At 44.8% G+C, this 15,781-nt stretch overlaps 1 protein-coding gene across 5 annotated transcripts in view; it reads right to left on the bottom strand.

Annotated features, from left to right (window-relative positions):
* PCDH15 (protocadherin related 15) overlaps positions 1-15,781 on the bottom strand; it is a 990,968-nt gene that overhangs the window by 690,215 nt on the left and 284,972 nt on the right. For 4 of the 5 annotated variants that reach the window (XM_046942814.1, XM_046942813.1, XM_040702340.2 and 1 more), the window contains exon 1: positions 15,430-15,536. The exons of the other annotated variant lie outside the window; for it this stretch is intronic. The gene's annotated coding sequence lies outside the window, so the exon portion shown is untranslated. Of the gene's footprint in view, positions 1-15,429; positions 15,537-15,781 lie in introns of those variants that run through there. 5 annotated transcript variants of the gene reach the window in all.

The following is a 15,781-nucleotide window of genomic DNA, read 5'->3' as shown; positions in this document are numbered from 1 at the left end:
ATATAATTTAAACAGGAAGGTTCAGCACGTCTCGTGTTGCTCAGTCTGTCCTATTTGCCAGGCTGTAATTGCCATCCTGCAGCAGTAATAAGCCTGAGGAAAACATACATCTGGCTATGGCTGTCAAGGAAGAGCTTTTGAAATTCAGATTATCACCGTAATTGTTGGGTAAATAGCACTGTTCTCCATATATGGCCCCAAGTACAATGGATGAATCCAAATCCATTTTCAATGTACACCGCTTTTTAAATTTCAATTACCTCTTCTTTTATTTGATGACATTTTCTAAAACAAAATTACAATTCGTTACAGTAGCGTTATAATAACCTAGGTGGATGAACACATACCAAGATACACCCACACTTCTGTGGTGCATCACTTTTGGGCGTTTGCCTCCAGTTTTCTTCCCTCCCTCCTTGTACAATGTGAAACATGTCATAGTTCTATACAGCAAGACCTTATGCTAGAGGAAAAAGCTCTCAAACGGAGGCAAAGAGAGCCCACGTGTCTTTTGCTTGTTGCAAAGTTACAAGTGAAACAACACAACGGCATTATACACATACATTTGAGATGCAAAATCCCTACTCCAGTGCCATGAACAGAACCAACAAAAGTGCTGCAGTCACTTGTTTATGATCTGTGGTTCAGTGCACCCTCACACTATCCACTACCCCAATTCATTCTCTCACCACTGGAGCAAATGAAGACCAGTGTCAGAAGTTCAGTTAAGAACAGCTCTCACCAGAAGCACCAGATACAGAACCTTCCACTACCTTCAGAACATACCAGAAACTTGAAAAGAGGACGGTGGAAATAACTGAAAGCAATCTTTACTGAGACAACATATACATGAAATGGAAGCAGCAAACAGTCAAGATAAAGCTAGATATTAGGCAAAGTAGTACAATGTATAGCCACAATGCCTACTGCTATTTATTGCAGCAGGGAGGAAATAGAACTACATGCTCAAAAGGATGGAGAAAACTCAGGTAATAGAAACAAAGAGCCCACCAAAAACTGTAGGAAAGATCCCTCGAGAAGGATGCACAGTTCAAACAAATCAAGTAGCCAGGCACACAGATGGCATTTAGTACCACACAGTGAAAGGAGAAACTCAAAGTGCAGCATACTTGAAACTGAGATAGCCTGTCTGGCCCTGCTCACTTTAGAAAGCCCCACCAAGTCAACTGCATATTGTACTGCTGCAGTAGATGGAAATGTTTCAAGAGAAGCATGATATCATTAGTTACAGAATAGGAAAAAAAAAGTTTTTAATTAAGGTGGTTAAAACACATATTTGAGTAAATAAACCTGCCATTCCACATATCAAGTATGTACATAGCTCTGGAAAGGCAGACTGAGCTAGAAGATACGAAGATCAAAGAAGGGTGGGTAAACCAAATGAGTTCACTCCTCAGAGCCTACTCACATGAGACTCATTCAATAAATACTTCGTAAAGTTTTCATCTAAGGTAGAGACAAACGAGGCAGATGCATGTCCCATGTATCAGAACCAAGGGGATGTACTCGGTACAAATGCAGGGGAAACTATTCCAGAGAAAACAGGAACTAAAAACTGATTTGAGGAAAGATGAAAATAGGACTGGAAAGGGACAAAGCTGGAGAGATACAGTTTCCCTGCTTATCCCCAGAAAAACCCAGCTGAAAGGGAGCTGAAATGTCTCAGGGAGTGTAGCAGTCATGTACACAGCTGTTCACACAAGAAAGTAAGCCACACCTAAGTTTAGTCTTCAAGAGCTTTTAAGCAATATCTGTCTTTTCATCTTCCAGGTTGCAGAAGGCTTCATTACTTGGCAGCATACAACTTGGTACTCAACCAAAGCTAGGAGGGGCTAAAAGGGCTTTTAGAGAAGAAGGAGGGAAGACAAGACAAATCCATCCTCAAAAAGGCTGATTCAGGTACAGTCACAAGCCCAGCACAGATGGATCTGTATCTTCATCAGCAATTGCTGCAGCTTTTATTGATGGGGTACAGCAACAAGGTACGTAACAAGGTAGCTGGCATTGGACAGGACAGATGGGACACACCAATAGCTCTGTTCTGCACAAGAACATTTACACTACTCTGAATCTGAACTAGAAATACTTACAAAATAACTAGCTCTGGCTCTCTTTTATACTAGGAGAAAGACTGGGTTGGCTGAGGGCAAGACCATTACTCAGTTTTTTGCATAGAGCCCCTCCCCTTCGTAGGTAGATTGAGAAGGGAGGGAAGAGAGGCTATCAGTGCTTCGTAGCATTTCCCCGTATCCCACTCTCCTCTCACTGCATTCCCACAAGCCATGCTTTGTCCACTCCGAGAGTTAAAATAAAAGGTTCTTTGTTTTCCATCTTAGGAAGTGCCAACATAGCATACTGCCCTCAACACTTAAAAAACCAAAGAAAAGGTTCATCACCAATTTAACATGTACTTGCAAGAGAAAAAAAAAAAAGCAGTCACATGAGTTTGTACCTTTTAAGATGTTAAGGATGAAGCAGTTCTTAAAGGAGAGCAGCATGCTTGCTCCACAAAACCACTGGCAAAAAGCAAGAAAACTGCTACCTACAAACATTTGTGGAAGCAGGGGACATGGGGCAGGGCAGGAAAGTACTTAAAGAACAATGCTGGCCCAAGAACAAATGAGTATATGGGCCTTAGACAAGCACAGATTATAAGTGAGAAATAAGCGCAGATTTTAAGTGACAAAGGCACAATTATCTGAGCAGTCAGCCTTACGCTAAAAGGGGAAGAGGGAACATTAAACATGACGTGCTCTGTTTCGTGAAAGGGAATTTTCAGCCTGGCAGCTGCAGTAGCAGGCAAACATTCAATGACCTACGAGAATTTTAAAAGCAAATGCACTTGTTTGTTTGAGCACTCGGATGAAACAATTTTCTAAATGACCTCTCACTCAAGAGAGAGAGGAAGGCAGAGCTTAATAAGGAGTACAGTACAGGTGAAGGTAGCACAGCTATCAGCAATGCATTTACATGAGTCTAGAACAGAAGGCTGCCTAATAATAAGTGATCTCTTGCAAATATCCAGCCAAGGGTTTGTTTCGTATTTTAAAGGGCAGTCTCTGTCCAGCATTTCCCATCTACTTTCTCATAATCTTGCTGCAAACATAGCAGGCATTTCAGTTTAAAAAAGGCCAAGAACAAATTCAGCTTCAGGTACTTCAAAACTAATAAAAGGGGGAACTAAAACTTGCATTATTTTCAAGAGCAATGAAAGCCTGACACAGTAGCACACTTAAGAATTTGATACAGTATAAAGATTTCAAGTAGAAAGAGCAGAGAACAGGGAGAATAAGACTACGGCTCACTTACTAACAACTGATAGATCTGGAAAAAGGAGATCTGTTGTTCCCAAGAGATTTTCTTCCAACCTCTTCAGAAATTCTACCCATCTCAAAAGGAGTCAGAGTGCACAGGTATCACAGAACAGATTTCATTCTAATGAACAAACTCTAATAGACAACGTTCCGCCTCACAGTTGAGAAATGTTTGTCACATTTCTAACAACTTTCAAAAACAGTTCTCCAGATTTTGGTTGCCTTATTATTTATGATTTCAGAGTCCATAATTAGTGTGCTTTTCCAGCTCTCATTTGACACCACTGCACATTTTAACTACGTCATGTCCTCCTGTCCCCCCTCCCCCCCCCCCCCCAAACAGTGAAAAAAAAGTTTGTTTCTTTTTTGTTGTTGTTGTTTTGTTTTTGTTTTTTTTTCCCCTATCTGAACAATATGGCACCCCTGGAACAATCTGCTGCTACTGGCTGCAGTAAGGTTGAAATGGGGGAGAAACATCTAAAAAGGTATGAGCTAATCTTCATATCTGAAAAGGTAACTTCCAGTCACCAAAAACACAAAATAAAAGTCAAGTACATGCTCTGGCTGAAATAGTATGAAGGACAGACAGACTGGGATACTTCCTGTAATTCCAAAATACCTCCATTTCAGTTCATGTTTTTGTCACAGTTCATTACAAACACGACCATTTCTAACAGCGCACATCAACATAAAAAGCACTAGCACTGCACTGCTGTTTAAAACTTCCTTCCAGCAGGTTACTACAATAGCTATCTGATGTAGCAGCAAATCAAGGTCTTTTTTGTACGCTCCCCCCACCCCAGTTCCACATTACTATAGTAATACATGATTTAACACTACTGTAAGCAGTCCCATGTGCAGGGATCCCTTTCCTACATTTAAAACATACTATCTTCTATCGATAAGCACTCTCTAAACTGTAAAATGGGGCTACAAAATCCTTTGTGTTCACAGCATTGCCTTTTGTACTATTTACTCTGCATAACAGCCAAGGAGAACAGCAAGCACAGATGTTAAAATGATGAAATACAAATATATTATGAAAACCTGCTCCACAGAAAGTAGAACTGCAGTAAGAACAGTGGAGTAACACAGGTTAGCTGAACGAACCAAATGGTTCCACGCTAGCCACAGCACAACAATTCAGTGCCAACAGCTCTCTAGACTCGTTGCTTTATGACAGGCGTGGGATTTATTTATTTAAGTTAAGCAGATGTGTGGGGATGCCACTGTTTCACCGGAAAATAAGAAACCCTTGAACATATGAGGGTTCCTCTGAAAGTAATGCCTCTTATTGTATTATAATGGTCCATAACATCAGAGATGGGAGTTCACGGCAAGGCAGTCGAAGTTGAACTTCCCCACCAATATCCTATTCCATTTTGCAGCTGTGCAATACATTGCAGCAAAGAGGCAGTCTGACATAATAGCACCTGACGTGGCAATGCAAACAAAGTGAAGGTGTAGAATTGAATTCCTCCATACAGAAAAAAAATGGCAACGAACGACATTCATCAATGCTTGCTGAATGTTTATGAAGAGGAAACAGTGAACGAGAGTGCAGTGAGGTAGCAGGCGATGCATTCTAGCAGTGGCAACAGTGACAGTGGGTCACCTCCACTGGTGCAGATATCTCCAAGTGTGGCATGCAGCTCTTGCTCATCTCTGGCAAAAATGCACAGCTAACAGTGGTGACTGATGAAAAATGGTGTTTTGAAGCTGAGAATTTGCTCTATCAAACAGTGTTATCGTGTTCTTTATATCTATTATGGTTTCCACTGAAAGAAATAGGAGGTATTACTTGTGGAGAGACCTACATACATTGAACACATACACATCTATCAATTCTGATTTGACCAGAATGTTTAGAACACAACAGAGAAAACTTTTCACTGCTTTTAGCTTAAACTAGAGACAACCTAAGTGTGCACAAGTGCATACATACTTAAAATAGGATTTACTGGTCAAGTCCCTATTGGTACTTCCATAGCGCTACAAACAAGATGCTGCACATCTCATTCTTTCCCCATGTTTCAAGGTTCTCAACACAAGCAGGCCTGGTGCTCCTCTGGCTCCCACCATCCACCCCCTCAGCCTTACCCACACTGTACCCCACCAAGAATTCATCCTTCAGCCAGTCCCACTGCTTGCCCCAAAGGGGCACAGTAAATGCCCCTGCCCAAGTCACTAAGCCCTATAGCCTCATCAAAAATAGAGACTAACCAAATACAGAAAACCGGCTTCAGCAGACAACCTAGATTTAGAACATAGGTTGCTTTGTTCCAGTGGCCTTGCTGCATTAGAATACCCAAGGACACATATTCTGCTCAGTGGAAAAAAAAAAAAAAAAAAGGAGTAGGGGAAAAAAAAAAAAGAACACAGAAGCCAGTCAGTGTAATATCAAGTTCATAAACCTACTGCTAGGAAACCACATGCTGCTGCTAAAGGTGTGTTACCAAAATCTATGCCAGCAACAAGCAGCATGCTATTACTTACATGAAAAACAATAAAGGGGTAAAAAAAAAAAAAAAAAAAAGGCAATCTGTCAGGACTTAGCAATTAGAAAAATTTTTATGACATCAAATTGGAGCCATCATTCTAAAGGCATAAAACAGTTGTAGTCAGCCTAGAGATCATGACCAAGGTGTTATCATCAACACTTCTTACCAACGCCTTTCTACTATCTCTGAGTCTAAAGCTTTGAGAGTAACACAGTTTCAAGCAAAACTGAGCTATGGGGAAAAGGAAACAGTGTTTCTACAGATGTGAATGTCATGTAAATGTCAAACTGCATGTTAAAATTTGATTAGGAGACTGACTGTAAAAAAAAAAACCAAACAGTATTGCTGTAAGTAAACCATCGCACTAACAATCATCTTAGCCTGTTTCCTTGTAATATAACCCCTAGTGATTGATTTCATTATCCATACTTTTCTATGCAATGCCTAGCTGTAATTGATTTTGCTAGAAGATGACATACAGCATTAAAAACAATTGCAAACAAATATTTGTCAACAAGATAGATCTAAATGGACAGTTTTTACACTCAGTTCCTTACATGCTGTACCTATAACTATCCTTAGTAAACTCAATGAAGTTTTCATCTCTTCTACGTGACAAATAAATGCCATAGAAAAACTAGAAGCATATGTACCAATTCATCTACCTGAACATACCAATTCATCAGGTGAAACAGAAGCTTTGCACTGGGGAAGATCAGTTTTTTCCAAGACTGCCCAGCTTCCGTCTCAGCAACTTCAGTTCTACTGCTTTCAGGACCTTGGACACCTCCTGACTCAGCATCTTGTTAACTGACTCGGAAGTCGATGACGTTACAGGCACGGGTTAGAGACTTATTTTTAAATAGAGGCAAGAGAAAAGTAGAGATGAAATAAAGGTATTGCTTTTAGTTACAAACTAACTGCTTGATTCCCTCTGAAACACTGAATATAGAAAAATTAGACGGTATTATTAATACTGGCAAACACAAAGTTAGAACATACCCAGTCTCATGATCTCTCTTCCATCAGCTTTACACACCCCCACCAAACTACCACCAGACAGCACATATGGAAGTAAACGCAGCTCAACACATATCAGCCTCAAAACAGTTCAGAATTAATCTCAAGAAGTCCAGTGATTGCTGCAAACTGATTGCTTCCTACCCAAAACAGGAATTATTAGCCCCAGCTTGCCTTACTATGCCCACTTAATTATTGGCTTACTTTTGCACTGGCCTTGATGCTTTAGTTATCGGTTATGTTAACAAAATGATTTGCTCATTTCTTATGCAGAAGATGTACAACAACATCTCCGGGAAAGAAAAATTGAAATTTCACGACCTCCATGACATCCTTTTGAAGTCAATGACAGTGACAGTTGAGTCAAACCTGTCACCACCTCGATAATTGGTGGGAGGGAGAGAGGACATAACATCCATATCACTGATGGATGGCTCCCTTTAGTTTGATACTCCCTTACTAGGTAAAAGATTTTTTTCTTTTTCATAATATGCCTTAAAATAAAATAATTTTTATATTATTATTGCATTGTATTTATATTATTATTATATGGATTGTGAATAATTATATCATTATTGTATTTTATATTATTTAATAATAATATTTAAGATAATAAAATCGAAACATTATCAAGAACTCAATGGGAGACCATTGTCCCCTCAGAAGGGAAGTCTGTTAAGATACTTAATCCTCTGTCCTTTCATGAGGTAAACCTATACACCACCTTCCATTGTTTCAGTGCTTTTTTAAAGATACTGTCAAAAAGAAATAAAACAAAACACGAAAAAAAGAAAAAAAGGAAAGCAGGTTGCCTGCCAGCTGAGGAAGCGTCAGTTCTTTACAGATATCACAAACTCCAGTTCATCTGTTCAACAGTTTCTGTTCCACCAGCATACAGTAGACTCCCTTGCCAGATGAAAAAAGGCCACCGCAACAGTAGGTCAGCTTCTCTGACTTTCCTGTGGGTGCTATACTGTTACACTTCCCTTACTGAGATCAGTCCGACACAAATTGAGAGAAACTGACATGGAAAGGTAAACACCTCCCACCACCAGCCTTTCACCTCCCCCTCTCTGCTTTGCTACAAGGTGGCTGCCAAACAGAACATACCATATTGTGACAGAGGCTGCTGCAGTATTTCTGGAGGATGCACACCCTGCCTCTGCCTCTGCTCCAAATGCAGAAGCAACCACATTTTCTACAGCAGCTAACAGCATCTTATTCTCCAGAGTTCTTCAAAAAACAGAAAGGTTTTTATGAAATCAAGTTCTGTCCCATGGTTCACCAGCCATAAATCCCATCTTATTAAAGAGCCTGCGGTTCAAAACAGAACCAAAAAAAGCCACCCTGAAACAACCATCCGAAATTCACCTAGTGTGTTTATCCAGATCTTACCCAGTGATAAATACTTAAGTAAATATTTTCGTTTCATATCAAATGTTAAAGAACCATTTTTTTTTTTTTACTAACTAGACTTTTTATCTTATAAAATGCATTGCTCTCAAGCCATGTTAGGCAAAATAAAATAAGTAAATCCAAGTTTTAAAGGGCAGTAAAAGAAATCTGCTGAAAAACATTATTTGCTGCCCTACAATTTGCAGACCTAAGGGGAAAAAAATAAAAATGAACTGCATAAAATGAAATGAACAAGTATCAGAAAGTTCCTTGCCAATCAGAACTGATATTACGAACAAATTTTTGCTGGCAGACATCTATGTAACTGGTACATCAGACTGCTCTCGGGAGATTTAAATATCCTCTTAATGTCAAATAAGGTAAATGGATTCGGAAGCCAGTTGGTGCTTCCCCAAAGGCAACACACTCTGCACAGTCTTCCATGGGCAGACACCTACAAGTTGAGCAGAGCGTGGGACTGCACAGCTCCAGTAGCCTAAGATACTCTTAGCACCAGAAACTTAAAGCACTAAAAGCAAGTTAGCTTCTTTCAACTTTATTTACTCAATTTGTTTGAACACTACTTTCACATAATACAAAAACAGGCCCCTTGACTACTTGCTGGATCCCACCTGTAGGCATATACACTTGCATGTAATTAAGGACAACATTTCCACTCGTCACACAACCAGGCTCCAACTGACCTACGCTAAATCCCATGACGTGTTTATGTTCCATTGTGGCTGCCTCGCACTGCCTCCTATACAGAACTTAGGTTCCCTTCGAAGAGTTCCTGCCTCAAAAAACAAACCAAACAACCAACAAAAATAAAACCAAGCAACACAAGCTTGAAGGTGCAAGGAAAGAATACGCAATGGTTACCTCAATAGATGGCACAAAGTCAACATTCTGCAATTACAGGAACGCATAAGTACTACATAAGCTAAGTCTTCACAGTGTAAAGAAGACTAAAAGTAGACTTGCCTGTTATTACACCCAGCAATCAAAAGTATTTCTTTAATATTACCTTAAGACAACATAGATCTGGATGCACTGCATTTGACTTCTGCTCACCCATCCCACAGCTTTCTTACAATCCGTGAAACACAGCATAGTGCAGAGCTGCGGCAGGGAGCCAAGAGCTTCTCGTGTCAAAGCACACACAACACCAAAGCTTCACACAGGAACATCTTCCTTCTCACAAATGCAGCCAGGTGCCAGATGGAAGACAGCGAATCCTGAGACAGAAGCACTGTTTCTTAAAATACAGTGAAGGGGAAACTCTAGGTAAACAGAAAACGCTGTAATTAACTATTCAAATTACCCTGGCATGCTGGGATTAATGTTTTTGTTCCCATAAAAAGCACTGCATGAAATCTAATGACAGAGTGATGAAGACCGTAGTTCCATACCTCATCCAGAAGAATAAATTGCTGAAACCACTCCTGCGGTTGTGCACTGAACCATAATTTGAATGGAAACCCAAAAGGAACTTCTTTATTCTATTTCAAATAGAAAAACCACCATGTGATACGAGACAACCAAAACCCTGGCTTTGCAGGAACAAGTCTGTAGAATGGACATGCTCACAGCCCTCCTCATGGGACTCTCCCAGTTCCCAGAACAGTGCCATCTCTGAGTTCAGTCTTACAACTTCGACCTTAAGACAGAAAATGCCATTTTCAGTAGAAATATGTCCAAATATCTATTTCTGGAAAAAAAAGCAGTTTTATCCACAGGTTCAGATATGAATCTGGCTGCCTAACCACCAGAATACTAAATAAAAGCAGCAATAGAAGCAATGGGCTGTAAGTTTCCCACACTAATTAAATCATTTCAGCAATAAACAGTGTTTTATTGCTTAAACGTTACCTTTGCGTCAGAAAGGATTCACTACCTTTCCACTAAGACCACTCCTGAAGCTGTTTCTATGAAGAATACTTTGCCCTGCATCCTTCTCAAACACGTTTCTAAATCTGTCTGCCAGCTTTTAGAGCCACCGGTCCTATGACTTGGTTTCTTCTCCCAGTACTACAAATGGTTTGTTTGGGTCAAAAAACATAACAGGACTGAAACGTATGAACTAAAAGAAAAACAAGCTAGCAGCTCACTAGTGACAGAAAATAATTGCAGGCTTTGTGGCAGTTTACTTTGAAATTTGCCGTTTCTCTGCCCTTCAGACTGCACTATTTCAGGGAACTCATTTGATCCAAGACCAGGTGTTTTTGTGTTGCAGGCCATTCTCTTGAAGCTAGACAAAATAGGCTCAAAAGGAAGTCTGCAGCCCTTCCTCGGGCAAGCATCACTACAGCAAAATTTGTTTGTTTGAAGTTCGAAGCAAAATTAGGAAAAAAATCCATGACTTCTCTGTTCATCTTTAGGCTAAGATGCCAGTCTTGAGGCTACTGTTGTAAACTCCTCATAACAGCACTACTTCAGGGCAGTTTTTACCACTACAAACCAGCACAGCTGAGGTAACAGTTTTGTACACGGGATAAGAGCCTGACTGGCACTGAGCTCCTCACTGCTCTCTGTGGCTGCAGCATCCTGAGATACACCACCAGCCTGCCTAGGCCTTGCTCTGAAGCACTACTCAGCAGAGATATTTCCAAGGGAAGAACGAAAAACAGAGAACAGCCACCACACACAGCCTCCAACAGCACAGCCCCACAGCCCTATCAGTGTTTTCCAATACTGCCTTTTTCTGCTCACCCTTCAGCACGGCAGGAGGTCGCCACATCCTGGCACCTCCAGCAAAGCTGGTTAACGTCAGCTGAGGACCCGGGACAGTGGCATCCAGCCGGCTGAGTCTGCAGTGACAGGGGAACCCACACAGGTCAAAGGCAAATGCACACAGTCCACAGCTGCAGGTGACCCTTTTTAGCCATTTTTAATGGCTTATCTTTTCCTTCTGCGAATCCAGGAAGAACACCTTTCTCTCTCCCTGCCACCCAAAGCTGTGTTTCATGTGTATGCAGATGTCATATCACCTTTGATAAAGGCCTCATATATAAGCATATATTAAAAATAATACATATAACATTTTTAAAAGACTATTTTAAATCCCTTTGGCTCCTACTTAGAGTTCTGTCAGCAGCTATCAGTCAGGTATGCAGCCAAAGAAAAGCATGTGATCCGAACAGCTAGAACACACATAAACCCACCACCAATAGATTATACTGACTGCCTGAACTGCTGAAACAAATCAAATCCAATTACAATAAATGCTAACTCGGTAGTAAAGTCTCATAATAAATCAACCAAACATCTCAAGTTGCAGGAGCATATTCTGTCCCAGAAGCATCCTCTGTTGCACTCTTAGAGCTTTTTTTAGGCACTCAGTGTTTCCTTAAGCAAAAATCTTTCCGCCCAACAAATGCACAAAACAGAATGGTTTAGCAGCAGCAAAAAGAACCGAGCAGGCATGCCTTCACCCATCAGTTGATTAATTATTTTTAATCAGAAGAGGAAGCTATGATTACCAGTTTTAAGCAACAATCCTTTCCATTTCAGCTACTGCTTTCTGTGGTTCACATACTGAATTTGTAAACTACGCATAGGAGATAGAAGCAAATCTCTTCCTAAGTACCAGGCAGCCTGTTGGCTAGGTTCACAGCTCAAGCTTCAACTGCTAAGAGTTACCCAGCTGCATGCATTAATGGGCTAGCAGCTCAACTTCCAGCAATGACAGGAAGTAACTAAAAAGCACAAAAGCAATGCCTCATTTTGCCAAATTTACGTTAAGTTTCAAGGAAGAGCCAAAGAAGTATCTTCATGGCATAAAAGCGTTTGGTGTTCCAAACGAGTGGGTTTAACACCGGTCTTATTGCTACAGCTGTACAAGGACCAGAATTTCCGTGACCATTTCCATTTTTTGGTCCAACTTTTAAGCATAGAACAAGATAAAAAGGAATCAAAAAGGAAAACCATCATTCCTGTTATTTTTCAGCTCAAGAGTATTTTTATTTAAAGCCACAAAGGTATCCAGATTGTTTCCAAAAAACACAGTATGACAGAAGTGCCAAAATCACTATCTTTCCTTCACTCGCTTGCTAACAGAGTCCTAATAACAAAGTACACCCAATGCCTGAAGTTCTCGCATAGCACTAAACAGCAGAGCTTGGAGGCAGAACTCCACCTGTATCGAGCTGCTAAGGCATGAGAGGAGAGAAAGAAGCAGAACTGATGGAGACCTGAAGACTTCTGAAGTGCCCTGCTGAAGTACACACTTAGTTCCTAAATTCCTCAGTGCACACGTCTGGCAACGCCAAGCAAGGCATTCAACCAAACTACTGCATACTGAATCGCATTGAGAAACCCAGCCAGTTCCAGGTTTCCTTGCCAACTCCTGCATCTGCTCCTATGGGCAGCACATACCTCCCTGGTGTGGCTCTGCAAGCACCAAGGTGCCCACAACCCCAGCATAGCCCAGCCAGTGACAAATGCACAGACATCCCAGATACACAAGGCAGCAACTGAACAGACTTGCTGCAGCAAGCTATCACTGGGGCATGGAAACCAGAGTTTGGAGCGGACTTAAGAAACCCCCACACGCATTCAGATGACTGGTACAATGCTTAGCTGGTGGATGGCAGCCTATAAACCACATCTGAAATACTTCATCTGCAAAACACACACTGTATTAGTACTCATCTAGGAGGACATTTAGGCAGCTGCTTTAGTAACCCCCTACTTTAAGGAAAGGAATTAACTCACACCTTCCCAGGGATACGTACTCACAGTCATTTCAAAATCCAAGTACTTACTGAAACCAAATGTGAAATGCTGCACCATCAAATCTTGAATTATAATTAAAGTAAGCGTGGTCTAAGCATTTGCTTACCAGCCTGCAGTCCCTCCCTTGAAAATTCCATGCCAAGTACAGTCACTGAACCTTCCAGAGGGTGGCATAAGGGGGCTTGCCAAACCAACAGCAGCAGCAGCAGGAGGGGAAAGGCAGCACTCCCTGATTCCAAAGTTCACTGCCAGTACATTTTTAAGGCTCTACAACACAGCAAAATTCAAGGCACAACGGACGCACACCCCGGTCCCAAATACACTGAGAGATGCATGTGACCGGCCTGCACTCCTGCTGCAGCGCCAATGAGTTCGCCCAGCTTCCACGAGGACAAGGAAAAGCCTCGTTGATGCTGTGCTGCCCGGCCATGCAGAGCAGCACGGCTGAGAAGCAGCAAGAGACAGCATCTTTCAGGGAGAGCCGAGTCTGGATGAGGCACACAACAGGAACAGTTTGCATTCATCTCCAACTTGCTACGTGGGATCCTGAGAACATTTCCTTTTACGCTTCAAATATGCAGTCTGATTTTATTTTTAAATCTCTCTTTTTTTTTTTTTCTCCCCAGTTTCCAACCATCAGAAAGCAAAACAATTGTTGGTCAAAAGGGAAAAAACAAACAAACAACAAACCAGAAAGCAGCAACGCATCTCACTTAACCCTGCAGCCTCTCCCAGGAACAATTCAAGAATTGTACACATCATGAACCTCCTCCCATCTTCTGCGAAACATAGGGGAACCAAACAAGGAGAAGCTTCCACCTTAACTTTTGATGATGGGAGGCAGATGCAACCTCGCAAACACAGGTGCTGGATTTTCAGTAGTGTCTTTTTTTCCTTCCCCCTGTGGAGTCCTAACAAGTCAATGTGAGCTGACTTCTGGCCATCCACCCCCCCCAGGCACATACGGCTCACCCCAAGCCGACACCCGCACAGCTGTCGCTGCCAGGGCTCGCAGAGCAGGCGCCTGCCTCGCACGGTGACGCCCCACACGATGCCAACCCGAGCCCGTCTTCTCCTCGAGGGAACCCCAGACTCCTGGGGCCCATCGCCGCGCACCTCCCCAAGTTCTCACGCCGAGCTCCGACCCCGCGAGCGAAGAGCCGATGGGGCCGCGTCACCTACCGGCTCACCCTGCCGACGCCGCTCCGTCCGCTGCTGCAGCCCCGCTCCGGCAGCGCTCTCGGCTCTCCCCGCGCCCCGGGAGGGTTTCCCCCGCAGCGCTGCGGCCGGGAGCTGAGGGAAAGGCGGCGGATGAGGCACCCGGCGTCACTCCGCTCCTCCGAGCGAGCTCGGAAATGAGATGTAACGGCAGCCTCGCTCCCGCGCCAAGTATCACAGGAGCGGAATACTAACTGGTTCATTTATTTCCCTGATTACCGTACGCAGATATTGAAGTCTGCGCATCGCATCTCCTCCAGCAGCCCGTTCCTATTAACCCTACCTTCAAAACCAGCACCGGCGATACCTGAGGTCACCGTTTCTCCTCCGCCTTCTGCCGGGAAGGAGGACGGCAGACGGGTGTCCGCCCTCTCGGAGGAGGCTCCCCGGGCGCAGGCAGGGGGGGGCTCCGCTCCGCTCCGCCACCAACTTTGCGCCGGCTGCGGTCGGGGAGCGGCGCTCCTCCCGCTGCGCTGCGCGGGGCCGCGAGGAAAACTTTGCTGCGGGAGGGGCGGCTCCGCGCTTTGTGAGTCGGCAAAAAGGGGAGAGGGAAAGAACGCCAAACCCACCGGCCGCCCGGGCCGTGCCACCTGTAAGCCTTCTGCCCCCACGCCCGGCACCGAGCCGCGGGCGAGGAGGGGAGCCCGGCCGCTCCCCCGAGGTGCCCCCACGGGTCCCGGTGTCCCCGCACCTGCTGAGGGACGCGGGAGAGTCGCGCGGTGCTTCGCCGGCCGTCACCTCAGGGAGCGCAGCCCCGGAGACGGGTCGGACGCGGGGCAGGCACGTGGCGGCACCGCAACCCGACGGGGCGGCCCCGCGCGGCGTTCTACCGAAGCCCGGCACCCACCCCGGCTCCTCCTCATCGAACTGCCCCCAGCCACTGTGAAAATAACAACTCCTGACCTCACAGTCTTCGCTGCCGACCTCCGAGCGTTACGAAGCGCCGAGCTCCTGCGCAGGGGCTGAACGCAGCCCGACTTTCCCAAGGATTTCTCAATGAGCGCGGAGCCCTAACGCCCAAACCCCGCCTGAAAAAGGTCTGGGATCGGATTTCAGGACTTCAAGCCGGCTGGGTGCGGAGAGACGCGCAGAGTTGGGCGCAGGGACCACCCAGCGCCGTCTGCACCGCGTCTCCCCCGGACGGCGCCATCGGAGCCCCCGCTCCCCTCAGCCCCGCGTCGCCGCCTCACACCCCAGCCCACCTCGTCCCGCCGCGCACTCACCTTTGCCTCAGCGCCTCGGGGCGGGACCGGCCATGGCTCCGCCGTCGCCACCACCCCCGGCCTCCGAGGCGGCACCGAGCCCGCGGCCGGGCCGCTCCTGCTCCTCCTTCTTCTTCTCCTCCTCCTCCTCCCCACAGCGCGGGGCTGATGCTCGGCGGCGGGCGGAGCGCGCGCCCCTCGCGGCGGAGGGACGCGGCACTGCAGCCGCCCGCACACGGCGGTTACAGCAGAGCTGCGCTGCCCTGCGGCGGCGGGAACGGCACCTGTGAGCTGAGCTGCGCTGCGCTGCGCTGCGCGTGCCTAACGGCCGCAGGTGCGAACTGACGAGCGGGCTCGGCTTGGGGCGGCGGCA

Source organism: Gallus gallus, chromosome 6, assembly GCF_016699485.2.
Source record: "Gallus gallus isolate bGalGal1 chromosome 6, bGalGal1.mat.broiler.GRCg7b, whole genome shotgun sequence".
In the NCBI taxonomy this organism is placed as follows: Eukaryota; Metazoa; Chordata; class Aves; order Galliformes; family Phasianidae; genus Gallus; species Gallus gallus.
The sequence above is the reverse complement of the archived record's forward strand: the minus strand, read 5'-3'. Positions and strand labels throughout refer to the sequence as shown.